Consider the following 13941-nt stretch of genomic DNA (forward strand, 5'->3'; position numbering starts at 1 on the left):
CTCGTCCCACAGCGGGTCAGCGAGGCGAGTGAGCCGCTGCCCGAGGGAGGGGCGAGACCCCGGTGCCTGCGGGGAAGAAGCAGGACACACCCCTGCTCCCCCACCCCGCCCCGCCGCTCTCCGCCCCGCCGCCCAGCTATCGCGGGGCGGCAGCGGCGACGGCCCGCGCCTCACGGGGCAGCCGACGCGCGAGGCGCGGCAGCCAGCGCGGCCCCCGCGGAGAGGGCGGCCGAGGGAGCGCGCAGCGGCTGCCGCGGGGTCCCCGCGCTGCTTGCCGCGGCCCGGCGCCGCGCACCGGGAGGCCCCTCGGGCCCGCGTTCCGGGAGCGGCCGGGGAGCGCCGCAAGCGCCCGCCCCGCCGCCGCGGCCCGGCCACACGAGGCGCAGAGCGGCACGCGCCGTAACGGCCGCTCCCGCTGACGCAGTGTGCCGCCTGCTGCGGCCGTTAGGTCACGCGGCTCAGCCGGCGCCATCGCCGCCATCTTCTTCAGCGCTTGCGGCAGCGTCAGGCCGCGGCTCTGTCTTAAAACTCAGGAGGTAGACCTATAATGTCTCTTTCTACCAAGGGTAATTTGTTTCGTCTGGAACCTTTATAAAAGTTGATACTCTTAATAGGTATAGAGGGAAGCACATTAAATTTTAAACTGAAGGTGTAGCTGAGGTATATGCAAAATGGACACTTGTAAGCACAGCACTGAATGGAAGGGATGAGTGAAAGGTGGTGTGCTCTGCTTTAACTACCGTTGAATGCATCATCTTCACCGTTTGCACAGGTGAGATACAAGGGAATCTTCTGGGCCGGTACTTCTGAGTCTGGTACTCAGGAACAGTGTAATTGAGCAGTCACTTGGTGATAAAATCAGCCCCAGAAGATGCTGCACATTCCTTGGTTTTGTGCAAGTGGTCTGGAGCTTCAGTCCATCAACCATCGATCTCCTATCCACCATCACCAGAGATTTCAACCGCTGCCTTCCTGCAAGTTTCTCTCACAAAAGAGTCTAGGAAACAATGCTTATGCTTTTCAGAAACTTTCTTGTAATGTCACTTTTTGAAAAAAGAAACATTTATCAAATTATATAAAAGAGATATAAAAATACCTGTACTGTGAAAAAAAGTTTTCTCGTAGTTATTCAGAAAACTAGAATTGCAAATAAATAATTTTTTTATTAATGTGTTTTGGAGTAGTATGTCAATGCTAAGCACGTATGACAGAAACTAAGTCCATCTTACTGCAGAAAGGAAAAATGAATGTTGCATTAAAATAAAATGCTGATTAAAATCTATTACATTATGTACATTAAAAAGTTTACCAAAAAAGTCAGTAAAAACAGATTATAACAATGGAAAGAAGTCAGCCTCACCTTGATCTCTAGAAAGGTGATGGAATCACCTGAATGCCAACTCCATGCATGTGAAGGATAAGAAGGTGATGAAGAGTAGTCAGCATGAATTCACCAAGTGGAAATCATGCTTAATCAACCTGATAGCCTTCTATGATGGAATGACTGGCTGGGTAGATGAGGGGAGAGCAGTGGATGTTGTCTGCCTTGACTTCAGCAAGGCTTTTGACACTGTCTCCCATAACATAGGGCTTGTAGGTAAGCTCAGGGAGTGGGGCTAGATGAGTGGACAGTGAGGTGGATTGAGAACTGGCTGAATGGCAGAGCTTAGAGGGTTGTGCTAAGTGGCGCAGAGTCTAGTTGGAGGCCAGTAGCTAGCAGTGTTCCCCAGGGGTCAGTCCTGGGTCCAGTCTTGTTCAACTTAATTCATCAGTGACCTGGATGAAGGGACAGAGTGCACCCCCAGCAAGTTTGCCGACGATACAAAACTGGGAGGAGTGGCAGATACGCCAGAGGGCTGTGCTGCCATTCAGAGAGACCTGGAGAGGCTGGAGAGGTGGGTGGAGAGGAACCTCATGAAGTTCAACAAAGGCAAGTGCAGGGTCCTGCGCCTAGGGAGGAATAACCCCCTGCACCAGGACAGGTTGGGGGTTGACCTGCTGGAAAGCAGCTCTGCGGAGAAGGACCTGGAAGTGCTGGTGGACAAGTTAAGCATGAGGCAGCAATGTGCCCTTGTGGCCAAGAAGGCCAATGGTACCCTGGAGTGCATTAGGAAGAGTGTTGCCAGCAGGTGGAGGGAGGTGATTCTCCCCCTCTACTTGGTCCTGGTGAGGCCACATCTGGAGTACTGTGTCCAGTTGTGGACTCCCCAGTACAAGAGAGACATGGCACTACTGGAGAGAGTCCAGCGGAGGGCTATGAAGATGATTAGTGGACTGGAGCATCTCTCTTATGAGGAAAGGCTGAGAGAGCTGGACCTGTTTAGCCTGGAGAAGGGAATACTGAGAGGGGATCTTATCAATGTATACGAATTTCTAAATGGGGGGTGTCGAGAGGATGGGGCCAGACTCTTTTCAGTGGTGCCCAGCGACAGGACAAGAGGCAACGGGCACGAACTGAAACACAGGAAGTTCCATCTGAACATGAGGAAAAACTTCTTTGCTGTGAGGGTGACAGCACTGGAACAGTTTGCCCAGAGAGGCTGTGAAGTCTCCATCCTTGGAGATATTTGAAAGCCATCTGGACACAGTGCTGGGCAACATGCTGTAGGTGACCTTGCTTGAGCAGTGGGGTTGAATTAGACGATCTCCAGAGGTCCCTTCCAACCTCAGCCATTCTGTGATTCTGTGATTCTGTAAAGTGCACAGCAATGGCTACAAACTTGTATATAAGCTTACAGAAAAAGTATATAGTAGATTGTACTTGTTCGAAGTAGATAACTCTTGCAACTACGTACTTAATTACCATGTATCTGCACAAAGACACAAAAAAAGAATTGCGCTAGCAACCCATTTATGACTTGAATGGTCACCCCTGCATCTTTACAGTTCTAATACAGTGCTTCAAACTGGATGTTCTTTGTATTTCACATAGAAATTAAGCAATTACATGTATTTGCTGACAGAAGTACTTCAGTATGTATGCGCACAAACACATATTTACTTGCTGAAGTCAACATTAAGCAGCATTATAGACAAGTATGTTTTCCATAAAAACGCACGTCTGAGTTTGGTGCATTGTCTATTTTAGTTCTCAAAGCCACAGCCTTTTCTGTTGGTAAATTTGCCTGTTATTTCAAATCGAAATTCAAGAGAACACAGTATTTTGCTTATAATAGACTGTTACATCCAGCAACACAGGCTATTTGTTTATTTCGCTGTTACCCCATATTGAGTAGACTTGTTCTTTCTCTTCACAGTAACTGCACATTTTTGAGGTTTTATCCAAAATAACATGGGTTCTGATCCTTATATTTTTGTTAAAGGATATCCATTACTTCTAAGACATTCCAGAAATTGTTATGCATTTTCTTCTAGTAAAGTGCAGCAACAATAATGCTCTTTTACTGCTCAGCCATTTGTCACTCATAAGCAAATGGAAAATACTCCACTCAGCTTGCCAAGAGATGATGTAGTGGCCTTCTGCACATCTTACTGGGAAACTCAATTCAAGATTCATCTTGATCATTTTCAACTTGAAAACTATTTGCTTTGTTTTGGAAATATATATAGTCAGTGATATGTAATGGATAGACGGCGAGATGGAGGGTATTTATGACACTATTCTCTATTTTTTTCAGTGTCACTATTTAGCCATAGAAGCAGTAACTACAGCTAATTGCTCCTTGGCTGCTTCTCCCTCTTTAATTCCCTTCATACAAAAATTGTGATTGCAAGGTATTGTACATATATCCAAGAGTGAATTGAAAGTACAGTACCCAGAGTATAACCAGTTCGCTCCAAGTATACTCCTGTAATTTGGAGAATTCAACGACAATTTTATAGGTAGGGATTTGACTTCACCTGCGCCAGTTTGATTCTAAAAGCACATTTACTGGTTGAGAAGGAGTGCCAGGGTTATTAGATCAGGCATAATGGCAACTGTTGCATAAAAGCCATACTAGCGAGTGGCATACTCCCCCAACTGGAGAAATCCTTTCCAAGGCTTAGAGAGCTGCAAGCACTACCAATCAGTTTGACATAATACTCTAGAAGCAGATTGTGGAAACTGCAAGTGAGACCTGAAGGCAGGATTCTCCACTTCTTTATGAAAAGAAGATCTTGTCAGATCTTAGATAGAAGGCTCAGATATGGATTCATCACTTAAAGGAGCTGAAACAGATACTAGTTTTGGTTATATGTTCAAATGTCACTCAGATCTTGTCAACCTTTTTATTCATATCAAAAGATAAGTCAAATTCACTCATCAGCTGTTTTCTTCTGTATACTAGCCTTTCTTACTTGCCTTTGCAGCTTCTGAGGTTGCTGTTAGTCTTGAAAACAAAAAGTACTACTTTGTCAGTATGTTTTCATCTTTTTAGATCTCTGCAAAGTATCTCTATGACTCATGAATTATTGAAATCAACAGCAGATTTATTATAGGGATCTCTACTTCCTCAAGTATCAATATTATACCAATATTAAACCCAATATATGTTATTTACTTGACCTTTCTTCAAATCAGCTTTTTCTGCTGTTGATCCGGTATAGTCTTTAATGTGAGATAGTGTTGTAAGAACAAGGTACCTAACGATCCGTCAGAGACAACACTAACGTTTCTGTAACTGCACACCAGAGCTATAAGCTTTAATAGTTTGGGAGCACACAGAGTATCCTGTGCCAGCATAACCTATTGGTTTGTTAGATTGACTAAGTTTTTCACATCTGAACCATAGGAGATAGTGTTGTACTGTGAAATGTCTAGCTATATCAAGAAGCAGCAAGAGGAACCTGCTCCAAAAGGGGAGGCAAGACCAAAGCCAAGGACAACACCCAGGCAGGCAGGGCAGTGGCCTCACTGACAGGGCACAGTCCCACAGTACCTGAACAAAAGCAGAGCAGGTCTGGAGACAGTCACCAGGGTCAGCCAAGAGTCCAGATCTCCAGACAGGTCTGTAATGATGAGACAGGTCTGAGGTCAAGCCAAGAAAGTCAAGTTTGGAGATCAGGGTCCGGATCAGCGGGGCACAAGGCCAGGCACAGGCACAGCTGCGACGTAGCACAGGCAGAGACCAGGGGCATGGGTTGGAGCTTAAATGCAGCTCCCAATGAAGCAGGGAGGCCCTGACAAGGCTTCTCCCAGCCCTTTCTTGCCCAGCTCTGTCACCACTGCCTCACAGGAGGTTACACGGTTCTCCCATGTCAGAGCTGGCCTTGTGCACAGGTGGCCAAACCTGTAGGAGGGGGGAGAAGAGGCTGCAGGGCCTGCTGGTGCACTCGGGCCCATGACAAATTGGGCAAAATGGTGATTGATATGAAACCTTTCAGCTACAGCAAAAGTAGCTAAAGGGGCAATGATAGCGTGTACTGAAATGAGGACTGTTCGGCTGAAAGAAGGGTATGAGTAGAATCAGGAAAGGACTCATTTGGGGGACCAATATTACTTAATATTTTCATTATCATTGCATAAAAATGTGAAGGTTTTTAATGAGTTCTGCTGATAGAACAAGTTTGAAGAAGACTGTAAATGTATAGAATTTATGTTCTTGAGGACGGGAATAATAGAAATGAGCAGATATTAAATATTACAAAGCCTAAGGTCATGCGCTTAAGGACTAACAATAACAGTTTCTCATGAGAATTAACAATAGAGAATATAACTGTGTGAAAGTCCTCCATACCTCAGTGAGTCACAAGGCATTTTTGAATCACCAGAATGATGCAGCTATGAAACAAGCAAGTAGTGCCTAGGATGCATCAGATAAAATATTTCCAGTAAAGACAGAAAAATTAACACTGTTGTACTGTTGCATTCCACCTAGGAATATGGAATTCTGATCACTTACCTTCAAGAAAAATGAATTTAGATTTAAACAAAGCAGAGGCTTCTGGGGAAAGGGGAGCCTTTCTCATACATAGAGATTAGAAAGGCTTGATTTGTTTAACTTTGCCAAATGAAGACTGAAAGAAGTGAGACAGTTGTAAGTATGTCAGGGTTGCTAACGGATGGAATTGTCACAAGCACAAATGGGCATAAACAAGACACAAATCAGTGCAGGCTGGAAAATTAGAAAGTAGTTTCTAACCATTAGGTGGGGAAACAGTCTTCTCTTAGGAGAGGTGGGGGAGAAAATTTAACTAATTTAAAGGTAAAACTTGGCAGATTTATCAAAGTAGTTCCATGACAAACTTATCTGCAAAAGGCAGGAGGAATGGATTTGATGATCTGTGCAGCCCTGTCCTATGTTCCTAAGAGGGTTGTAGTCAAAGGATAAAGTTTAAAAAAAAAGAAGAGAAAAAAGGGTGTAAAGTATAAAGGAAGGAGTCAAATGCCAAAGTTCAGATGAGCTGAAATGTGTGAGTCACAGCAATCAAAGAATTTACTTCAAGGGCAAATCTATTTTAGGGGCAAGGTGGGAACATGGTCAGTGGTTCAGGCCCAAGTAAGGAGCCAGAGGTATCCAAGTGTCAGGGCTGTGCTCATCCAAAGCAAGTATTAGGGAAGGGGCTGGCATGAGACAAAAATCAGGGCCAAGCAAATGAGGTATGGGAAACAAAAGGAGGAATCTAATACTGATACAAACCCATTCTCATGTTGCTAGGGTCACTGAGTGTTGCCAGTTTAAAGGCTGATATACTAGCAGATGATGGTAATCTCATAGATAGCTGCAGGTCAGAATGTAATCCTGTAAAATTACGAAGAGAAAAGAAAGGAAAATTACATGGGAATAATGGGAAAATAGGGTAGACCTGGGTCTAGGAAATAAAGAGAGGGCAAATATGATAACTTGAGAGGCGAGATTATGTGAAGGGAAGCATGACAACAACAGTAACAGTCACTGCATCCTGAGGAAGCTAGAGGCAAGAGTAGAGTCCTTACAGTTCAATGAGCTACAAATGGCATCACAAAGCAGCTCATTTATGTTTCAGTCCTCTTTTCTTTCAAGCTCTCCACTTCCCCTTGCTCACCACTCCTGTAATTAGTCAGTCTATGAATCTCATGCACCCAACCCACCTACTGCCATAATTTTTGTCTAACTTTCACAAAGCTAAATGATTATCTATTAATACCACAATATTGGTACTTGTAGTTATGCCTAAGGAAAAGATATGAGTGATGGTCTTGCCTGATCTTGGATACTTCATGCCATTTGTAAGAGCCACTCATTTCTTGTCTTAATTTCTAATGCCTTCCTTTTGAGCCATTGTCTTTTCTGACTTTGTGCTATTTCAAATGGCGTTTGTTTTAATTTTAGTCCTGTGAGAAAGAAACAATAAGGAGAGCAACAGTAGCTATATTATGTTGGCTTGCGTTTACCTACGGACACGGAGCAGAAAACGTAGAGGGTTGCTTAGTCCATAATTAATTTTTACAACCAAAGCCTTTCCATATATAATATACTGTTGTAAAGAATTTTGTGGCTCTGTTTTCAGAGAATCGGGTAACTGCCAAAAAAACTTACTGATTTTAGTAGATACTCATCACAAAAAGCTAGAACTTATTCTGAAATGACACATGATCTTTTCAGTTTTAGAATGCATTTAAAAATAGTCTCTATCATTCATTTATTTAGGAGGTCTGTTGCATGTAAGAATCTGCCAAAACTGCTAGAACTGATTAATAAGAAGAGTTAATGTCTACTGATTTGCCCTGAAATATAACTTTGCCTCTCATAGAATGGAGATGAGGACTATTTGGCTGAGTCATCACTGTGGGTTTTATGTTTCCCTGCCGGGCATTAAAGAATTGTAAAAAATAAAAATCAAATAATAATAATAAAACAGAAGATTAAACCAATTCTGTAGAATTATATAGACTTGCCTTGCTAAAAAATGGATATTACTGCAAAACATGCAGACGGGGAGAGAAACAGATGGACGATATCTGACAAATAAAATTTCCAGATATTGCCCCATCTGTTTCCTTCTACACATTTCGGCTATAAATTTTTCGGCGTTATAAGGTTGCTTAGGTGATATTCCTCTTTGCAATGATGTTACACCCCAAAAGCAACAGCAGCAGGTAGGTGCAGTAATCTGAGTTCAGGGATCAGTTCACTAGATTGTTACCAATTTATATCCTCAAAAATATAGCATTAAATTTCCCTCTTTTTTCATTTCCATTTTTCAGCTGCTAAAATCTAAATTTCTAGCTCCTCTGCTTAACTTTTAGCATTTTTCCTTCACATTTCTAAACAAAGCTTATTTTCCCTCTATGAGACTCTCGATGACTTCATTTATGAAAGAAAAATCTGTTTACAATTACTGCTGCATTTCATAAGACAGAATTCACAAACTGGGAAGTAGCGTGGTACAAGCTTCATGGGAGGATAGCCATATGGACTGTCCAAAGGCAGTACAGTCCAGACTCCTCCCACTGACTTCAAAGAGTCAAACCAGGCCTTACTCTAGCAAAGCATTTAGACAAATGCCTTTATCATCTGAGCAGTTGTGGGGACAACTGAAACGATTATGAAGTATTTGAATACACAAAAGGAAGAATTTTGAAGGCAGTGCTGTCGTCCAGAGAATAGCGTATCATGTACTATCTAGCAAATATCTTTCTTTGTGAGCATCCGCAGTAATATCTGTCAAGAGTTAATTTCTGTACCGATAGCATTCTTTCCTTTTAGCAATCTTAAAACATAAAATTAAGGAACGTTTCTAATATGTATGAACTTCCTCAAAGAGAACTTGCTACTTAATGTCATCGGTAATGTATTTCACTTATTTTAGATTATCATCTTTTTGAAATCCATGGGCCCCGATGGGATGTACCCACGAGTGCTGAGGGAGCTGGCGGATGTTATTGCTGGGCCACTCTCCATCGTCTTTGAAAGGTCATGGAGAACAGGAGAGGTGCCTGAGGACTAGAAGAAAGCCAGTGTCACTCCAGTCTTCAAAAAGGGCAAGAAGGAGGACCCAGGGAACTACAGGCCAGTCAGCCTCACCTCCATCCCTGGAAAGGTGATGGAGCAGCTCATCCTGGATGTTATCTCCAAGCATGTGGAGGAAAAGAAGGTGATGAGGAGTAGTCAGCATGGCTTCACCAAGGGGAAGTCATGCTTAACCAACCTGATAGCCTTCTATGATGGAATGACTGGCTGGGTAGATGAGGGGAGAGCAGTGGATGTTGTCTACCTTGAGTTCAGTAAGGCGTTTGACACTGTCTCCCATAACATAGGGCTTGTAGGTAAGCTCAGGAAGCGTGGTTTAGATGAGTGGACAGTGAGGTGGACTGAGAACTGGCTGAATGGCAGAGCTCAGAGTGTTGTGCTAAGTGGCGCAGAGTCTAGTTGGAGGCCAGTAGCTAGCAGTGTCCCCCAGGGGTCAGTCCTGGGTCCAGTCTTGTTCAACTTCTTCATCAGTGACCTGGATGAAGGGACAGAGTGCACCCCCAGCAAGTTTGCCGACAATACAAAACTGGGAGGAGTGGCGGATACCCCAGAAGGCTGTGCTGCCATTCAGAGAGACCTGGAGAGGCTGGAGAGGTGGGTGGAGAGGAACCTCCTGAAGTTCAACAAAGGCAAGTGCAGGGTCCTGCGCCTAGGGAGGAATAACCCCCTGCACCAGTAGAGGTTGGGGGCTGACCTGCTGGAAAGCAGCTCTGCGGAGAAGGACCTGGAAGTGCTGGTGGACAAGTTAAGCATGAGGCAGCAATGTGCCCTTGTGGCCAAGAAGGCCAATGGTACCCTGGAGTGCATTAGGAAGAGTGTTGCCAGCAGGTGGAGGGAGGTGATTCTCCCCCTCTACTTGGTCCTGGTGAGGCCACATCTGGAGAACTGTGTCCAGTTGTGGACTCCCCAGTACAAGAGAGACATGGCACTACTGGAGAGAGTCCAGCGGAGGGCTATGAAGATGATTAGTGGACTGGAGCATCTCTCTTATGAGGAAAGGCTGAGAGAGCTGGACCTGTTTAGCCTGGAGAAGGGAATACTGAGAGGGGATCTTATCAATGTATACGAATTTCTAAATGGGGGGTGTCGAGAGGATGGGGCCAGACTCTTTTCAGTGGTGCCCAGCGACAGGACGAGAGGCAACAGGCACAAACTGAAACACAGGAAGTTCCATCTGAACATGAGGAAAAACTTCTTTGCTGTGAGGGTGACAGAGCACTGGAACAGTTTGCCCAGAGAGGTTGTGGAGTCTTCTTTGGAGATATTCAAAACCCTCCTGGATGCGATTCTGTGCAACGTGCTCTAGGTGACCCTGCTTGAGCAGTGGGGTTGGATTAGACAATCTCCAGAGGTCCCTTCCAACCTCAATCATTCTGTGATTCTGTGAAATAAGATTTAAAATGACCAGATTAAACTAGCATCTTTAATTTAAGTAAATATGGCCCTATCTTTATTGATAGGTACACTGTGTTACTTTTAGTTTTAAGATGACTTCAGTCAAATATAATTAGTCTGGGGCATGAATCCTTCATGCTTTCATTATTGGTATACTTGCCGATCTGATGTACTGCAGAGCTGTGTACCCAGTACAAGCATCTCCTACCAGTTCTAGATATCTAAGACAATAGTTCTGCATAGAAGCCATAAAAAATAGGAAGAAACAAGCACATGGAAAGTAATTCTGCTAATGAAACAGCTGATCTTGTTCTATCTTCATAAATAAGAAGCTGAGTGTCTTCGAGATCATCTCTTTTTTAAGGCCTCTTAGTTTGACAGCTTGACTAAGAAAAACAATATATATTCTTAGGTTTGTTTTATGTGAGGCTGATAACTGGATGTTCAGAAGAACAGAAGGCTCTCAGTTCTGTTTCTCCTTCTCAGTCCAAGGTTGTAAACTTTCAGAACATGCTCCAAAATCTATTTCTTCACAAAAGAAATGAGAAAAAATGTAAGGATTGATAGATAAGAAACTTATCTTGAGTTTATTGTAGATATGGGAGCTCTGTATATTTTATATCAGGCAAGATTTTTGTTCTCTTTTCAAGTTATTATCCTAGGGATGTTGAGAAAGCATTATTTGATTTCTTTCCAATGTACAATTGGCTTGTGGAAAGTTCATTTGCTAATGCATTTGTTTCGATCTTAGGTACTATGGGTTTTTTTTTGTCTATGTAGAGCAAGGAATGGTTTGCCACACATCAGAGAAGCAAAATAAGATGCTGTAGCATATGACTATATGCACTGGGCAAATGCTAATACTTTTTGCTTCTATTTGCTGGCATTTGTGACATTTGTGGGATGTAATGTACTTTGACTTTAGAAAGCCTTTTGACATTAATTTCCCAAACTGACATTTGGGAAACAATGGGATTCTCACTGGGAACCTGAAGACACATGAGCTGGATGAATGGACTGTTAGATGGGCTGAGAATTAGCTGGACTGCAGGGCTGAAAAGGTAATAATCAATGGCTTGATATCAAACTGGCCTCCAAGCTGTTGAAACTGGGGCCCATAATGTTTGATTCATGCATAAATGACATGGATGATGACACAGAGTGTTCTCTTGGCAGATTTGCAGATGACACTAAACTAGGTGGAGTGGCTAAAACAACAATTGGCAGAGCTTCAGTTCAAAGGGACCTAGAAAAACTCAAGAACTGTACTAACAGAAACTGGACAAAACCATGGCTCACCTGGCCTGGTGTTGGCAAAAGAGCTGCATCAGGCAGGAGGTTGAACTAACCAACCATTTCTGTCTGTGATTTCTACAACATTTATATGGCATTGTTATTCAAAGAATATGATTCTTTCCTTTATAAATTGTGAGTGATCTTGTAAGAAATTAGGAGGACTCCCATAAACTGAAGGAGGTAGAAAAAAGTTACTTTCCCTTGGCAGATTATAGCTAATGTATTGCAAACCATCCCCTTTATAGCTAGTTTTAAAACTTATATTTCACATCTTCTCATCCAATTACTGCATTTATAGGAGTTTTGTTTTTACAAATGGATAATGAGGTAATTGACATAAACTGTTTGCTGTGTTTGGAATATTAGACTTGATAAGATCTTAAAATACATATGATATGAATATTAAAACCATGCATTATGCTTTAATAACATTAAATATAATACTGAAATAACATTATTAAATGTGTATATACAAATATGCTTCTATAACAGTTGCAATATATGGTTTTAATTTTCTGCTTTTTTTTATATATATATATATATATATATACACACACACACACTTGCTGTATGTTAAATACTACTTTTTAATTAAAGTCTCACCCATTAATGTATGTAAATGAATGATATATCTCTCCCATACATATTATACATACCATAAAAAATTTTAGTAATACAGTTGAAAGAAGATTTTCGTGACTTGAATTGGAAAAAAAATGTGAAGTAGTTTGAAAATTACTTGTAATGCCAGACTTCAGGAAGCTGGTAAACTAGTACAGGGAACCGTCTCATAGTTCCATAAAGTTTTGATTTTCCACTAGCATAAATTTAACAAAATCTCACTAGGAATTTGTCAAGATTAAGTTATTGTTTGTAAAATCACTTAAGGTCTTCCTGTTCAGATGATTAAATGTAATAAAAAATTAAATATTGAATATATTAAACAAATTCTATCTCAAATCTCCGAGGGGACATTACTGATTCCTTACTACTATGATAGAGGATGTTGAAATAATACTTAGGGTGTCCCATCCTGCAGGCTATAAACACGTACAGAATGCACTTACGCTATGAAGTCAGTTCACCTTCCTAATCTCTGGATTAACATAAACCAGGTTCACACTCCAAAACATATTGAATTAGCTAACTACCAAGGCAGCTGTGAACTGTCAGAGTGCTGGGTGCATCCTCCCCCATCCTGAGAATCTGGCTACCTCGATTCAGAGCCAACTGTAATATGGTGCAGGTGACTGGCCTTGAGGAGAGCTGCGAGACACCTCATTGGGGGCCTCCCCCCCACTTCTCTTGCATGCAGGATTTAAACTCACTTTTGCCCTTGGTCTCTGCCTGAGCCATGTTGCAAGTACACTTGTGCATTGTCTTGTACCTCCCTGATTCTGAACCTATTGACTTGACTTGACTTTCTGGTCTGACCGCAGACCTGCCTCATCACTGCATACTTGTCAGGCAATCACTAGACTGTGTCCGACCAAGGTTACGGCCACTGGACCTGCTCAGGTCTCTTCAAGTACTGTGGGACTGCATTTCTGTCGGTGAGGTCACTGCCCTGACTGCCTTGGTGTTGTCCTCAGCTTCTGGCTTGCCTCCCCTTCTGAAGCAGCCTCCTCTTACTGCTCCCTGACACTAATAGGGTATTGTGCACCAGGATTCAAACTCTGCATACAGTAGGAAAGTGACTCAGGTCGGTTCAGCCCATTATGGTTCTCCAAGGATGTTCCAGGAAGCCTCGTGTCCACAAGGAGGGATGAGGAGTAGGTCACAAGCTCCTTCCATGGATGGAAGGCCCATGTTGTTGAGTGCAAGGGATGATAAGGCAGTCCTTGAAACATGCTCTCCTGCCAGTATGCCCAGCTGGAATGGATGTGATTCCTTGACCTGAAGGACTTGAAAGATAAACAATATGGATACACACCCATTTGCATCACTTGGCACAGAGAGTGTTTTCCAAAATGATAACTGAAGGCAATACAGAATATAGCTCTAATGAGAGACAATCTTTACCTTGTAGAGCTTACAAATGAAGATAGGCAAGAAGAGGTGGTAAAAGGGAAAAAAAAGAATTTTGGCAAAGTAGATTTTTAACAGAAACAGAATTTTCTTCAAATATATGTATTTGCCATCTTAGTAATTTATTGCAGAATATATTGCCTCTGTTTGCCAATACTGTCAACATCTACTGCAGTCTGTGCTAGCTTTAGCCTTCAGCAAGAGCTCTTGAGGCAACCTAAGCTTCATTGCCAAGTCTCAAAATATTTGCTTTTTCTTCCTGGAAGGAAGTGATTTCCTGTGAATACCAGCTTTGTTTTAAAACAAAATGTTAATTTATAGACATGCT

Source organism: Apteryx mantelli, chromosome 3, assembly GCF_036417845.1.
Source record: "Apteryx mantelli isolate bAptMan1 chromosome 3, bAptMan1.hap1, whole genome shotgun sequence".
NCBI classification, from domain to species: Eukaryota; Metazoa; Chordata; class Aves; order Apterygiformes; family Apterygidae; genus Apteryx; species Apteryx mantelli.